We start from the raw sequence: 17,782 nt of genomic DNA on the forward strand, positions 1-17,782 counted from the left end.
TCCAGTCGTTTAACTGAATCGTAATAGTGTGGGTTCCATATAACAGACCCATATTCTAAAATAGATCTGACAGGCTGTAAAAACTACTTTAGATGCATAAGCTGACAAGGACCGAGTATTACAAATTATAAATTCCAACATTCTCATTCCTCTATTCACAATCTGGTTAATATGGTTGTTAAAAGTTAAATCATAATTGAAAAGAATCCCTAAGCCAATTGGATATAGTAATTGAGTCAATACTCGCAATCTTAAGTTTGTATTTTATTAGTTGTTATATAATCATGGGGCAACCGGTTTCGAGTCTTACAATATATGACTCATCATCAGGCCCAGTACAAAAAGTCTTCTCAATACAAACTACAAGCTAAAATCACAAAACGAGAGACATGTACATATACATATATAAAACATAAGAAACAACTTTGTCTTGGTTTTTATCACATACAATAAAGCCAAACAACTCAATAGTATTGAACTCTATAGTCTATAGCATGTAAAAATGAGACACTTTGTCATTGGGAGCGACCAATCTGATGAGAATTGCTTGGTATAATTTAATATATACTACCATCAATCCTTAACTAGTTAAGGGTTGATGGAGTCTTGACAAGATGGTATGCGATCAAACGACATAATATAAAGTTATTAGTAATCGGTATGTACTTACATAACAGCCACTGAAACTGTTCTACAGCTAAAGATGTACCTGGAAGTCACCAGCCCCATGAGAAAAGTTGACCAGTCAAACAGCCCTTAGTCTCTTAAATTGTTTGTTATGTTCAATGTGGAACCTGGCATAAATTCCTGTGTTACAGGTTCCACACAGGAATTTATGCCAGGTTCCACATTGAACATAACAAACAATTTAAGAGACTAAGGGCTGTTTGACTGGTCAACTTTTCTTATGGGGCTGGTGACTTCCAGGTACATCTTTAGCTGTAGAACAGTTTCAGTGGCTGTTATGTAAGTACATACCGATTACTAATAACTTTATATTATGTCGTTTGATCGCATACCATCTTGTCAAGACTCAATCAACCCTTAACTAGTTAAGGATTGATGGTAGTATATATTAAATTATATACCAAGCAATTCTCATCAGATTGGTCGCTCCCAATGACAAAGTGTCTCATTTTTACATGCTATAGACTTATAGACTATAGAGTTCAATACTATACAGTTGTTTGGCTTTATTGTATGTGATAAAAACCAAGACAAAGTTGTTTTTTATGTTTTATATATGTATATGTACATGTCTCTCGTTTTGTGATTTTAGCTTGTAGTTTGTATTGAGAAGACTTTTTGTACTGGGCGTGATAATGAGTCATATATTGTAAGACTCGAAACCGGTTGCCCCATGATTATATAACAACTAATAAAATACAAACTTAAGATTGCGAGTATTGACTCAATTACTATATCCAATTGTATAATGGACTCGCATTGGCAACCCTTTCATCATTTGAATCCCTAAGTCCTTTCTTTCAGTAACACGAATTAAAGACACATGATTGTTCACATAATAGTAGTCGTAACTTAATTGAGTTTGTTTTCTTGAGAAACTTATGCAATGACATTTATTGGGACTTAATGGGAGAAGGTTAAGATATGTCCAATTGCTTAATGCATCAAAGTCGTTCTGGAGATGAAAACAGCTAGTTATGTCTTGAACTGTTATAAACATTTTCAAATCATCAGCAAATAATAAAAAAGAGCAGTAATTAAAAATAGAATTAACATCATTAATGAAAAATTAAAAAGAATCGGGGCTAGATGGGCATCCTGAGGAACACCAGAAGAAACCTGTATATTATTTGAAAAATAATTCTCTATTTTGACTTTCTGTGTTCTACCAACAAAAAAGCTGCGCAACCAAGATATGAGGTAAGACGGAAATCCATAGACATCCAACTTGAATAATAATAGCTCATGAGTCATGATTAACCCGGTCAAAAGCTTTTGAAAAATCTGAATATATAACATCAACTTGTTGTCCATTTTCGACTGAAGTAATTAGATGATTGTAAATATGTATATGAGATTTGAAATTGTAGATTTTCCACTTACGAAGCCATGTTGCTGATCAATGAATAAATTTTTGCAATACTAAGATAATTTTTGAGCAATTAATTTATCAAGCAATTTCGGAACTGCTGATTGGATCGAAACTGGTCTGTAATTTCTTACATCTTGTTTCGAACCACTTTTGTGAATTAGTATAACATAACTTCAAGGTAAAGTGCATGGGAAAAGAGGTCCAGGACGAAGAAGAATATCCTGGCTGCATAACCTGCGAAAATGGTTTAACTTAACCACTACCGGACTTTTCAGGGCAGCAGTCAACAAAGTCAGAATAGCCATGTGAGTGTCCAACATCCGTAACGGATAGGCACCACAAGAAGAATAACATAACTGTGTTTCCAGAAGTTAGGACATTGTTGAGTTTCAAGAGAACAATTAAATAATAGTTGCAAAGGCTTCGACAAGGAATAAATAAAGCGTTTTAAAAGAAACGAAGGAATGCCATCAGGACCAGAGCTCAATTTATATTTTAGAGAACAAATTCCAGTAAAAATCTCTTCAAGGTTAAACGATATGAATGGAATGTCAACAAAAGAGTTGGATATAAAAGAGAAGTTATTCAAATTAACATTATCGTTAGAGTAGTTATTTGCAAAGCACTTTGCAAACAATGTGGTGATAGATTTACCACCGAAACCATCTTCGTTGTCAAAAGACATAAAATCTGGTATATCAATATTTTTGTTAACTGAATTAAAGTAAAACCAAAATTGTTGCGGATTATTTGGTACAGTATATCTAAATATTATACTATATAGGGTTTGTTTTTAAACCAAGAGGAGTAAACTAAAAAGACAGATTCACACCCAAGAAAGTCACTAGACAAATCACCAAATAAGTACATCTTCTTTTTTGGTTGATCATTTCGCCTTCGACTGTAATCAATGCATATTATATTATACTATAGTGTGTTTTTAAACCAAGAGGAGTAATTCAAATTTCCCGCGCCGTAATGCTTATTTGTAATTGGTCCAACCTCAGGCAAGTTTGCTCCATAGAGGTAAATATTAACATAGAGTGAGCCTACCCCCCGCGCTTCCTGACGACAAGATCTCTTGCACTGGTTTGCGGTATCTCTTTATAGCACATCGTATCGTTAAACTAAGATGACATTAAGTGTGAGCGTAGGTACGGAAGGAGAGGACTACTATCGCAACTTTACTATGCGTAATAGTGAAACAGCACTAAGCCAAATAAAAAGTTGGTGTCGTCACTTCGCTCTGAATGACACTCTATCTATGATAATATATAAGTGTATGGTTTACTCCACTGTTATCAAATTTTGAAACTAATTACATTTATAAAATTTTGACACTTTTAGCATTTTATAGGTTAATTAAGTTATATCAGCGATTTTTTGTATTATCTGCTTATTTCTTTAATTTTTAAATTTTTAGTCTGTTTTTATATAAAAACAGTTGTTTTTAGAACTCTTTAGCAACGTATTAGTATAATATAATATTTATGGATTACCGTCAAAGGCCGATATGATCAACCAAAAAATAAGAAGTTGGTGATATTTCTAGTGACTTTCTTATGTGTGAATCTGTCTTTTTAGTTTACTCCTCTTGGTTTAATAACAAAGCTTAATATGTCGCTAAAAAAATCTAAAAATAACTACAGTTTTTTTATATAAAAGTAGGTTAAAAATCTAAAAATTAAAGGAATAAGGCAGAAAACACAAACAATCGCCAATATAACTTAATTAACCTATGAAATTCCAGAAGTGTGAAAATTTAATAAATGTCATTAGTGTCAAAATTTCATAACAGTGGAATAAACTTGCCTGCGGTTGAACCAATTACAAACAAGCATTACAACACTGTAAATTTGAATTACTCTTCCTGGTTTAAAAACAGACCATAATATGTCGCTAAAGAGCTGTAAAAACAACTGTTTGTTTATATAAAAGCAGACTAAAATCAAAAAATTAAAGGAATAACGCCGAAAATACAAAAAATCGCTGATATAACTTAATTAACCCATGAATGTCATAATTTTATAATTGTCATTAGTGTCAAAATTTCATAACAGTGGATTAAACTGGCCTGAGGTTGGACCAGCTACAAACAAGCATTATGGTGCTGTAAATTTGAATTACTCCTCCTGGTTTAAAAACAGACCATGGTGTTATTGAAAAAGTTATACACTCACCGACAAAATTAACCACCAACCTTAAAAAGGGGTCATTTTTGATGTCTCGAACTGTTGTCCGACTTAAGTGTTTTTTTTTTTAATATGTGATAGCCTTATTCTTTAACAATATCGCTGTAATAATATTGTTGCTAAACAGGTAAATTTTCGTTGTATACCGGGTGTACCAATCAAACTGTGTTTTTTCCTCAGTTCGCATCGCCCTGTGGAGTATTGTATCATTTATAAAATACTGAAATTAAAACCCAACAATAGCCTCATGTTTTCTCAACATTCTGTTTTTTGATTCATTCGCTTTTGTTGGACCAAATAAAAGTTATATACTTTAACAACTAGCCATGTTTTTCATCAATACAGCGTGTTTTTTAATAAGTATGGCAAACTTTAAGGGGTAATTCTGCATGAAAAAATAATGACAGTTTACTTTATAAACATATGTCCGCAAATGCTTCGTTTCCGAGAGGGGATGTTGAAATTTTTCTTACAATCGGACAATTTATTTATTTTGGTGAGTTTTAAGACGTAGTTATTGAGCGTTTTTTTTACATAAAATTGCATGCCAAAATGCAAAAGATGCGCAATTAATATGTCTTAAAACCCACCAAATTTCATATCCCAATTGCATATCCCAACCTGTTTGAGAGCAATAAATAAATCATCATTTTGTAAAATTTCAACATCTTCTCTCGGAAACGAAGCATTTGCGGACATACGTTTATAAAGCAAACTGTCATTATTTTTCATGCAGAATTACTAGTCCAGGAACAGGAGGTTTTCACCTCGCAATTTTTACAGAATGGATCGATTTGCTTGAAAATTTGAGAATAAATAGTGGATAGTCCAATGATCAAAATCTATATGATGCCGAAAGGCGCTTTTACCATGGGGGTGGTTGCCACCCCGTCTAGAGGGTGGAAATTTTGTATTATACTTTGACCGAAGGTAAAAACATTAATTCTAAGCAAAAAATGTTCTATACGTTTTTTTGATAAAATTAATAGTTTTTGATTTATTCGCTATCGAAAATGTTAGTTTTATATCGAAAAAATCAATGTTTTTAATAAGTTTTCTGCTAATAACTCAAAAAGTTTTCGTTTTATCAAAACAACTTTACTAAACAAAAATTTACCTTTTAAAAAAGTAAACAAAACGGGTTTTTTAATTGTCTTTCAAATGCTACATATTGTAGTTTCAAAGTCAAAAGACGGGAAAACTATGCATTTTTCGAGGATAACTTATGGAAACTAATTTAAAGTATTTAAAAAGATCTATCACCAAAAATAAAAAAATCTCTATCTCAAAAAATTAGGTGACTTATACTGAAAAGAATTGTTGCGTTCATCAAACAGAGAGCTTGGAATCGGATTGCAATCGGATTGGAAGCTCTTTTACTAGTGAACGGTGCGCTGAATTAATCGGATTGGAAGCGCTCGCCATTTTATTCAGCCTTAAATTTGTTATTGTGCTGTGATAGCTGAATCCCGCCAACTTTAAAATTAAGTTCAAAGTAAAATGGATAATTTAATTAAAATTGAATATAAATACAATAATTATTGTATGTAATTTATTGTAAATATTTGTAGTTCTTATTTTAGTATTATTAATATGTATCCTATATATAGTTATTATCTAAATTAAGTTAGAAATATTTGTGTTTTTTTATTTATATAGTTACTAGAAATATTAAGGCTATGGGTACATAATTCGCAAATATTTTACGTGTATCCCTAATTTTTCTGTCTTTACACGGCAAATTACGTGTAGTAAAATTCACACTGGTGTGGATATGTAAACATTACTAGAATGTCATTCTACTTGAAAATGTCATAATTAATTTAAAGAGATGGCTTTTGAATGTTCTTGGATAACTGTTATTTTTATAATTGCAAATTATTAATTCAGTTAATAAATGTGATAATTTTTTCACTAACTATGTTTTCAGTGATTGTAATAATTTATTTGTACAACAAAAACTAATAATCAATCGAGAAAAGAGGAAAAGTGTTAAAGTGATTTTTTAATAATATGTTGTTATTTTGGAACGCTTACAATTTTGAACATCTCTAACAACAAAATACTTGGATCACAGGATATATCTGATGTATTCTCTGCTTGGATCTTCTACAAATAATACACAATAAATAACCTTTTATTAAGTTCACGTCTTAAATCAATTATTTATCAGATACACTATATACGCTGTGAGCTTCGCTGGTGTCGCTCCTGGCGGATTACTAATCAACTTTCACTGGTAATTTTTAAATTTATTATTTAATTGTTATCGCTTAATATTTACAACGCAAAAAAGTAATTAAATTATAATCGATTTTTTTAAGATTTTGCTAATCATTTTGACGTTCTATTGATAAAATATGGATTTCATACTTCGGATACTTTCACAATTATCATGTAGATGGCGGTAAGATTAATATATTAATTTATAATTAGATATTATGGAACATTAAAAAAACTTAAATTCAGTATTTAAAACGTATTGTATATTTAAGGTAAAATATATAACACAGCTTTGACAAACTAATACTTTTTATAATTAATGTTTTTAATTTTAATTTTAAATTAATCACTTTGACATTTATGTCAAATTTCCAGTAATCGTTTACAGACTTGTCACTACTGGCGCTCGCGAATTTGTAAATATCCCTTCTACGTACGAGCTCACAGCGTATATCAATAATATTTAATCAATTTCTCAAAATATTCCCGATGCATTGTCAAATATTTAAAATTGTCACTGATTGTCAGTGTCTTACTGACAATATATGCTGACAATATTATATTCGGTTGAGTGCGTTGTAAGACAAAGACAGATTTGGAACCACGGCATTGTGTTCATTTTTTTCAAATTCTGAAAAAACCAATAAATATTTTTGAAAAATTTAAACGCAGAATGAAAGACTAAATTATTACCGAGGGCCGAAAGTCCCTTAGAATAAATAAAAAGTTTATTTTGAATGAGATATTTGAAATTAAAAATCACACTAAATTTTCTCTTAGTTTTTTCACCCCTGTAACTTATTAAAATAAACATTATAGAAGTTCTCAGGGACTTTCGGCCCTCGCTAATAACGTAATCTTTCATTCTGCGTTTAAATTTTTCAAAAATACTTATTAGTTTTCTCAGGATTTGAAAAAAATGAATCCCCATTTGAATAGCATTGCAGCCGAAAATACGTACCGATCCTCTTAACACAATATCTGTATAGTAGGTACCTACCTACCTCATTTATTTTCCAACAATCCAGTTTTTGATTGATTCACAAATCTTATAAAAATTGGTATTGATTGCATACCAACTATTTGTAATTAATATTTACCTACAATAAAATTAAATTTAATATAGGTAGGTAGGTACCTATACAATAATACTCCATATTAGTTATTTTCAATAATATTTCCAATTTTTTATTCTTCTTCACCCACCGTTATGTTATTAATTTCTTTATTTAGCATACCTACTCAATATTGCATTTATCCAGAACATTATTGCCTTCTATATTATAAAATTGTGTAAAACACAATGTTCGTTAATCGAATATTTTCTGTATCAAATTTTAATCCTCTAAATTTGCATTTTATTAGTTCAAACCTTTCTACAGCTGACCGAATCTTTAATTTATTATCAAAATTTTCTTGTTCTTGTAGTAAACGTTTATTATTCTGGTAAGATTTCATTAAGTTAAGTATCTAGATATGCCGAATTTTGAATGAGATTTATATTCGCTGGTAAAATGGAATCTGCTCGAGTTAAATAGTTAATAGGCCTGGATCCTGCATACCAAAAGAAAGTTTATTAATAGCAAGCTGAAAATTTGTTATTAGCTTAACGGTGTCTAGTCGGACAAACTTTGATGTTTTAATTTAAAACAAACACTGGAACGGGAAGTTTTAATTGTTGAACAGGTTACAGGTTTCGAACGTCAGACTACAAAAACGTCTCATGTGTTGTGTCGGACAGAACTTCCAATTGATTTGCTACTCTTTCATTAGCATGCAAAATTAGACTGCTATTTATCACCAATATAATTCCTATCCTCTGACATGTTCTACGTGTCGGAATTATTAAAATGCCCAACATAGAGAGAGACATACTTTATTGATACAATGTACCAAAAGGCCATCGACCAAAGTCTTTCAGCCAACTGCCCAACATATTTTTCGGACAAAAATTTTTTCATATATTATAATATACAAAGTTTGCTATTGAATAAACTTAAAAACAACCTGCTAGTTTTCACAATCATAAACTTGTCAGGATGGCACGTTCCACAATTAAGGCTTCCCCTGTTCCAGTGTTTCTATACATCAAAGTGTGTCCAACTAGACACCGTTAAGCTATTAACAAATTTGAGCTTGCTATTAATCAACTTTTTTTTGGTATGCGGGATCCAGGCCTAGGTACGAAATTTTTAAAAGTAGACGTTTTAAAAAAAATTTAATTATACAGTTTAAACAGCTTTTTCAAAACTATTTACAATCATATTATTTGTTGTCATTTCATGGAATTAGGCATAATCCAAATTTAATATAAGTACTATGAAAAAAGAACTAGAGGGAGATATAATCTATTTTTTAATACGATTCTTTGATCACAACCAACTAACTCTTGAGATAAACTGGGAATGCAGTAGACATCCCTTTATGATGCTCATACAGAAGCACATTTCCAAGCAATCTTACATTACAAAGTTGTTGCTGGCATCCTATAAAGGGAAAAAATAATTATTTTGCATGGTTACGTTATCTTGAAGCTGTATTCGATAAAAAATTCTGAAACGAGAAAGCTCACTTTAATACTTATCCGGGCAAGACATTTTACTTCCATATAAAAGACATGGCATTTCGGGCCTATTGAGCCCCACTTGCCCGGATAAGGGTTAAAACAGTAAAAGAAAACGCAGCAGCATAAGGTACTGTTGGTTGGGAGCACTCTGAAGACCACCATGTGTTCGTTGTTCTCTGATAATACCATCAATACAGGTAGAATTATTTCTACGAGTATGGCTATGTCCAACGAAATAAGGATTGAGAGACCTTTTAGATGCTCTCAGTGAAACAAATGCAATTTTAGAGCCACAACCAAATACTAGGAACGCTAAGGAAGAAATTCCTCTTATTAAAAAAAGAATGGAGGGACAATTCTTGTTAACAAATTCTGCTTAACAATGGAAGAGGAAGATATATGAAAGGTTGTGTTATATATACAATACATTTAGTTTTTATCTAAGCATGAAAATAAATATTATGACCACATTTGTACTACATTTATTTTCAAACAAACCAGTTTTTTATTGATTCACAAAAAATTTTTATTGATTACGATTTACAATTAACCCATTCGCAGATACGACTAATATGCATGTACTTACAAAGGGAAATTACTGTCTGCATATGAAGATGTGTTAATACAATATTTACAATAAAATTATATTATAGAATATTTACAATAAAATTAAACTCAATATACACATTGATATTCAAGATTAGTTATTTCCAATTTTTTGTAATTCTATATTATTTGGGTGAAAATCTTATGTCCAGAGCTCTTTGGCAAACCAAACGTATCCCCAGCAACAAATTCTCTGGTTTACTTAGCATCCACATCATAAACATTAATTTTTTCCAATAGAATTATTCTGTTTTCAAATTGGTGGATATGACCAATACAATTAAATAGTTCCTGGAAATATAACAATATAATATACATGATGTTATTAATTTGTTATACAATTTTACCTGGAAAGTAGTTCTGGACATACGAAAATGTTCTCTAAATTGGATATTGAATTATGGTTTATATATATTTAATTTCATCTCATCCTTCTGGAATAATTGTGAGGCAGGTACATCTGCTAAATGTATAACGGCATTTGCTAATTTCGTCCCCAAACAAAAATTCTTCAAGAATATTATCCATTTTAGCTTAGACATAGTTTCAGTTTTATTTAAAGACAAAACTGTCTAGGTTATAAATTATATAAACAAAGAATAAAAACATAAACAAATGGAACACAGAACACTCTCAATCGAATGTCAAACGTCAGTCGTTCACTAGTAAAAAAACTGTCAGCGTTTCAGCGCAAATTAATCGGATTGCACTCGGATTATTCTGGTGAACGCGACCAATGTCAGTCCCTATTTTTTTCAGTGAAAAAGTGATTGGAGACAACCCCCTAATTACCACCCTAATTAAAATTAGTCATTGACCTTATTGGGTCTTCTTCATTTATGTATTATTAATAGATTGTAGAAGTTTGACCGGCTTAGAATGATCAGTTTTTAAAAAAAATGGAGTTAAAAGCGAATAACGAATTTTTGTAGTTTGGTAAAAAATGCATTTTTCTTCAGAATAGAAAGATTAGCATCAGAGATATGAAAAAATGTTTAAATATGAAATTGTAGCTCATTTTATTCCCAAGAATTTGGTTTGCGGCGAAAATTTTTTCTGTGGCAAAATTTGAGACAATTAAATCTTGTACTAACGTGCAAAAACCACCTTTACCAACCATTTCAAAGTCACCTCTTTTTGCGACTGAGGATTTTAGAAGGATTTAATATTAATAGCCTTATATATCTTATAAAAGCCTACAAAAAACTGTTTTACCAAACTTTCTTAGATAAAAAAATAAAAAAGTTACGGTTAAAATACCAATATATTTTTTTGAAAAAACAAATGGGCAAATCCAACTGGAAGCATAATAATGTAACTTAGCGATATTTTTAGGCATTGGCCTTAATCAGTCTTCTTTATTTATGTATTATTAATAGATTCTAGAAGTTTGACTGGCTAGAATGATTAGTTTTTAAAAAATTGGAGTTAAAAGCGAATAACGAATTTTTGTAGTTTGATAAAAATGCCCTTTTCTTCAGAATTGTGAAGAAAAAATGTTTACATGTGAAATTATAGGTTATTTAATTTCCAAGAACTTGGTTTGCAAACATTTTTTCTACGACACAAATTGAGTGAGCTATTACAATTAAATCTTGTACTAACATGCAAAAACCACCTTTACCAACCCTTTGAAAGTCGCCTCTTTTTGTGACCGAGGGTTTTAAAAGGATTTAATATTAATAGCTTTATAGATCTTGTAAAAACCTACAAAATTCTTGTTTACCAAACTTTCTAAGATAGAAAATAAAAAAGTTACGGTTAAATATATTTTTTTGAAAAAAAAAATCCAGTTGGAAGCATAATAATGTAAGTTAGCGGTGTTTTTTGTATGGTGTACGTTAGAAACTTATGTATACGCATACATTGATTCATACTCGTCTCATGGAACTATATAATACATATGAATACGTGTATATGTTACAGTTCAAGTTGATTCTCAGTTGGAGTTGACTTTTCCTAGTTCGAGTCAACTCCAACTGAAACGAGCAGTAAAAGTTGATTTGAAAAATTTAAATCAACTTTTACTAGTTGAAGTTGACTCTTCCTAACTCTTGTTAATAAAAGTAGATTATACAATTTATACGAGTATAATCTCACGTGCATTTTTGATGAGTGTGTGTCTCTTTGTTTTGACCGTTTCAGCTACTTATTAGTCCAGGCTATAACGTCGCCCCCGTTAGGTAAATTATTCTGATTCGATTTTTTTGCACAAACTTACTCAAACAAATACATCCTTAATCCGTATAACAAATACACAGTGTCAGGCGGTACCGCGGTCGAAAAATTGTTTAACCAATTTTTGTTAACCAAATTCACAAAAATAATTCTTATCTACTCTACCTCACATTATGTATAAGTTTTTATTTGTGAAAATTGTAAATATAGATAGCAGTACATGAAGGGTTTAAAGTGTGCCTGAAGTAATAATGTATTTTAAATGGGATTTACTTTTTTGCACTGTTTTTTAGCACACTTTCATATAATCAAATATCCTTAACTTTCTCATTGTCATGGTGATACATGTGAGCAATAAATTACAAAAAAAGTTTTGACAGTTTTGTGGTTTGACAGAAGTTTGAATTTTTAAATGTCAAAGTTCTAAAAAATTGTAAAATAGGAATGTATTCCAGTGACGAAGAGTTGCAGTTTTTTTATTTGTTTTTTGGTAGATAAAATATTGTATGAAACTGTGCGTGAAGTACTTTTTGCGCACTTAGGCGATGTATAGCACTCGGCCCGCTCGTGCTCTAAACATCGCGTGCGTGCGCAAAAAGCATGCTTCATGAAGTGTTTTATAAATAACTAAGTATTTCACTCTGGACAAATTTTTTTAGATTATTTTGGTCATTCGGAGCAAAAAAGGTCTCTTGTGATTTTTCTCTAAAATTTATAGTTTTCGAGTTATACACGATTTAAAATTTGAAAAATGCGAAATGACCATTTTTAAGGCTTAATAACTCGATTAAAAACTATTATTATGAAAGTCAGAAAGTCACCTAATCAAAGTTTAAAGCCCCCCCTACAAGATCCTGAAGAAATTTTTGTCATTATTTTATTACTAAGCTGTTATTTTTAATTATCAACAATGAGCGCTAAAAGCGTATTGAGGCGGCCGTCAATGTGAGTGCGAGTAAGATCCTCCATTCCGACCGTCCAATGGTGCATCTCAGTCGCACTCACATTGACAGCCGCATCAATACGCTCCTAGCGCTCATTATTAATAATTAAAAATAACAGCTTAGTAATACAATAATGACAAATGTTTCTTCCGTACCTTGTAGGGGGGTCGTTAAAATTTGATTTGGTGACTTTCATAATAATAATTTTTAACCGAGTTATTAAGACTTGAAAATGGTCATTTTCGCATTTTTCAAATTTTAAATCGCGTATAACTCGAGAACAATAAATTTTACAGAAAAATCACAAAAGACCTCTTTTGCTCCGAATGACCCAAATTAATGATGTAAAAAAAATGTCCGAAGTGAATTTTTTTTGTGAATTTGTTTAAGAAAAATTGTTTAAACAATTTTTCGATTACGGTACCACCTGACACCCTGTGGATTCGTTATAAGGACCTCTTTTTGAGTAAGTTTGTGCAAAAAAATCGAACTGGAATAATTTACCTAACGGGGGCGACGATACAGCCTGGACTATAAATATCACGATTTGAACATAATATACAGTAACATTTAATTTCTAGAATCGGTTGTTTGTGTGAATCAACTTTTACTAAATGGCATTGGGAAGAGTATACTTTAACTAGTTGGAGTCTACTTTTACTAGTAAATTAGGGATGGACTCGAGCCGAGCCAAGCCGAGCTTTTGAAAAGCTTGTGCTCGGCTCGAAATTTCGAGCCGAGCTCGAGATAGAAGCTCGGCTTGAACTTCGAGCTTGCAGGTTGAGCTCGTGGCTCGTGCCGGCTCGGCTCGAATAGTTCGAGCCGAGCCGAGCCGAGCTCAAAAACATAATAATGAATGTAAAATATAACATTCGTAGTAATTTTTTTTACTTATAATAGTCAAATATAAGAAATAATAAGAAATTCACTAAATGCTTTTCACATAATAGCTACATACTCTGTCATAGTAACGTTAGGAGACAAGAAGAGCGAGATATTTTTTTTCTTAGATTAATGAACAAATAGGAGAAATTAAAAATGTTTATTTCACAGTTTGTCTTAATTTCTGTTTAAAAAACTATGATAATGTATGATTTTAGTGTTCGTCCTGAAATAATGTCAGTCTTTTTAAAATAACCGGATTTAAAGGAAGCCAAGAAAATAGTTTTATCGCTGAGAAACTATATAGGTAGATATATTACGATAGTTTAATATAAATTTCAAATAAGATGGCATATTTGTATTAAGTATTATGACAAGATAGTGGATGAATTGTTTGATAACACCCGGATTTCGTATAGTGTAGTGATAATAAATAATACAAATAACAATAAAAAGTAAAGTCTAATACGACCAGACTAATCCATAAATAATCGGAGTAGGAAAAAGCAGCATATTTTATGAAAACATTTTTTTAAATATCAATATTCATATGTACATACAGTGTGGCCAAGCCAAATGGAATAAATTTATTATTTCGTGAATAAGCGCTTTTGGAAAAAAAATCCGAAACAGGTCGGTTTTTATTTTTAAATTACAATTTTTTGGCATATACTCGTATATGATAGTAGCTCATTTGAACGGTTATGAAATTCTCTATTCAGTAATATAAATATTAACATAATATACAGGGTGTCCAATTTTTTTTAATTAAATTAATTGACACAAAAATGAGAATGTATATGTAATTTATTTAATTCAAAATACATTTTGCTACTGTCAGTAAACAGAAAGAATGTTCATTTGACAAATAAACATAGCTTTTCACTTAAATTCAATGTTCAAGATGCCACTCACCTGCCTCTTGGTAGTTTGAACATTTAATTTAAGCGAAAAGCTGTGTTTATTTGTCAAATAAACATTTTTTATGTTTTCTGACAGCAGTAAAATGTATTGTGAATTAAATAAATTACATACATTCTTCTTTTTGTGTTAATTAATTTAATTCGAATTTTTTTTTGGACACACTGTATACATAATTATGTTAATATTGATATTACTGAATAGAGAATTTAATAACCTTTCAAATGAGCTAGCACATGACCCCTATTCCCATTTAAAAAAATAATCGATTACGTCATGACGCCCAGATGGATGACGTCATTAGTATGATATATGTAGGTATTATATATGCCAAAAAATCGTAATTTAAAAATAAAAATCGACCTGTTTTGAGATCTTTTTCCAAAATCGCTCATTCACGAAATAATGAATTTATTCCATTTGGCTTTGCCACACTGTATAATACTATTGGTAATATTGTAATGTAGTACCTACCACCTAAAAGGCCTGCATAAATAAATAAAAAATATAAATAAAAAGTATCAAGTATTTTATTGTCTTATATTACTAGATTCGCATAAAATAAATCTTTCACTAAACTTAATACAGATGAGTTGTAACTCTTTTTTTTTTAATTTAAGTAACTAAAAAACCTGTGTCACCTGAAAAATATTTTTGTACACTTACAGTCAATTATAAATAGGTACATAGTATCTCCATTAACATTTTATATCGGAGATACTATTTAAAAAAAAATTACATTGTTAATAAAAATCATTTACAAGAGGAAAGGAGGAAAGTGTAGGTATATATTTAAAAATAACATTATAACTCTATTCTTACCAAATTATACATATACGACTCTACTTCAACAATAAATAAAATTAAACCTAGAACTAATTTAAACGATTAAAATAAAAAAAAAATTGTTTTACACATTTTTCAAAATTGGGTTTTCTACCCAAGAGTTTAGACATAAGAGGCACTTAGCCGATTCATTAGTCATTCTATTGCGTTGTTTTCGAATAATTAAGCCAGCTTTCGAAAACAATCGCTCAGATGGTACGGACGTAGCAGGAATACTTAGTAAGTCTCTGGCCATTTCAGCAAGAACAGGAAATCTTCCTTTATTTACCTGCCACCACTTTAAAATATCTTCGTTGCCAGTACTTTGCGGGAGTGCTATGTAGTCATAGAATTCAGTACTTAAGTCTTTTGGTTTTGTTATGACCTTTGATTGATAATAGCTTTCGAAATTGATTTCAAGCTCATCTTGTACTTCCATGACCACCGACGATTCAGATGTACTTTGCGTTATATTTTCTACAGCTTGCTGATTTCCTTCATACTTTTTTAACAGTTTTTTAAACACTGAATACGATTCGTTCTTTAAGTCCCTTCCCCAAAGTGAGTTATCAAATGCTTCAAGTTTATGTCTTGGGTCTAAAATAAGTACTGCACAGTAAATCCAATTTGTTTGTCTGTAATGTTTTAAAATTTTATCTCTGGCCTTTTGAAATGCAGTTAAAAGTTGTTCATCTACACAGGAACGATTCGGTTTATCGTCAAGCAACTTTGATTGTAATTCGATTTTGTCTAACAGTATATTTAAACTGACTATCACTGATGGAAGCGTTGCGTATTTGTCTCCTCCAAGGTTTTCGCTTACTATTTTAAACATCTTTAAAAATTTACAGACGGAAGCTAACATCTGCCATTCGTTTTGGTGTAGTCGAAAATTGTTTAATTTATTGACACTGTCGCTTGCACATAGACAGTCGATCCCCTTTTTTAACTTTAATGCGACATCCAACATATCATGAGTGGAGTTCCATCTTGTTGGAACATCCAGAATAGGTGAAATCTGTGTAGATGCCCCAGCAGTTTGGCACGCACTTTTAAAACGGATCCGTAATTTTTCAGATTTTTTTATTTTCTTAAATATATAACGAATTTTATCCAAACAGTTAGTTGGTGTTTGAATATCTTCATCTAGAACATCGTTGTGTTCGAACTCAACCTCTTCATCTACGTTACTGCTTTCTTCATCTTCAGCCTCCCCTCCTACGTCTTCTTCTATTTTCAGAGATTTTAAGCAATCTTGAACAGCCAAGTTCAGAATATGTGCTACACATTTAAAATGTTGATTAACGTCATCAAAAGAAGGAATAAGCTTTTTTAACTCCTGCATGAACGTTGTATTTGCTGCAGTGTTGTCAACAGTTATGCCTTGAATTTTCGATGTGATGCCATAGCTCTGCAAAGATTCATAAAACAACTTGGCAATATCTCTCCCAGTATGAAGCCCATGTGAAGGTGAGAAATCGATAACTACAGACTGGAGTTGCCAATGGTCATCAATAAAGTGGGCGGTGATCCCATAATAAGATTTTCCATTAATTGCCGTCCAGCCATCAATGGTAAAAGATATTCTTGATGTGTTTTGTTGTAGTATATGCATAACTTTTTTTTGATCCTGTTCAAAACGGGACACAACCATTCTCTTTAAAGCTTTTCGTCCAGGCAGGTTTATTCCAGGCTTGATTTGATCGAAGAAGTTCCTTGTTGCTTCGTCGTCAAAAAACGAAAAAGGTAGGTATTTAGTGGCCACCCAATCAACGATAAAGTTTTCATCTTTAGGTTCATTCACGGATTTCTGCAATAAACATAAACGAGTGTAAATTACTTGATATTTGAATGTAAATTTGAATTATTTTTAAAATAAAGCTATTATTTTATTGTATTTATTTTGCTATTTATTATTTCCCAGCCAACATGAATTCACACTAAATTACCAGAGCCCGCTAATAGTTAAAATAGGATTGGAGGTCGTTGGGTAGGTACAATGAACTGCACATTAAAGGGATTACCGAATTGGGCGCTGAATTTTTTGAACTTTTTTTTTTGTTTTTCCATAAATAAACAAATTAAATTGACCTAGTCTTTTAGAAAATTATGAAATATAAAATATTTTAATTATAACTTTTATTTGTTCTTTAAGTCAATATCATTTACATTGTTAAAAAACTAAATCATTGAGAAAAGTAGTAATAGATAATGAGAAATTATCTAATTGTTTAGAATTATTATAGCAGCCCAGCGGGTAAACAAAATTATTTTTACCAACTTTACGGCAATTGAACCAACAAGAATATTAGCAAGAATAAGGAGACAATGGTTGTTAAGTGTTAAATGTTCTTTACGTATTTTATATTTTAATTTTTGGTTCCTT

General features: G+C 31.0%; 1 protein-coding gene and 1 long non-coding RNA gene across 2 annotated transcripts in view; one reads left to right on the top strand and one right to left on the bottom strand.

The window, feature by feature from the left end:
- Nucleotides 1-17,782, top strand: part of LOC114332388 (G patch domain-containing protein 4) — a 44,584-nt gene that overhangs the window by 12,855 nt on the left and 13,947 nt on the right. The window lies entirely within an intron of this gene.
- Nucleotides 9,507-10,384, bottom strand: LOC126887886 (uncharacterized). The gene is made up of 2 exons (XR_007699266.1): nucleotides 9,994-10,384; nucleotides 9,507-9,937 (listed from the first exon to the last, which is right to left on the bottom strand). It is a non-coding gene; the product is annotated as an uncharacterized LOC126887886 (long non-coding RNA).

The sequence above is a fragment of the Diabrotica virgifera genome, chromosome 7 (assembly GCF_917563875.1).
Source record: "Diabrotica virgifera virgifera chromosome 7, PGI_DIABVI_V3a".
NCBI classification, from domain to species: Eukaryota; Metazoa; Arthropoda; class Insecta; order Coleoptera; family Chrysomelidae; genus Diabrotica; species Diabrotica virgifera.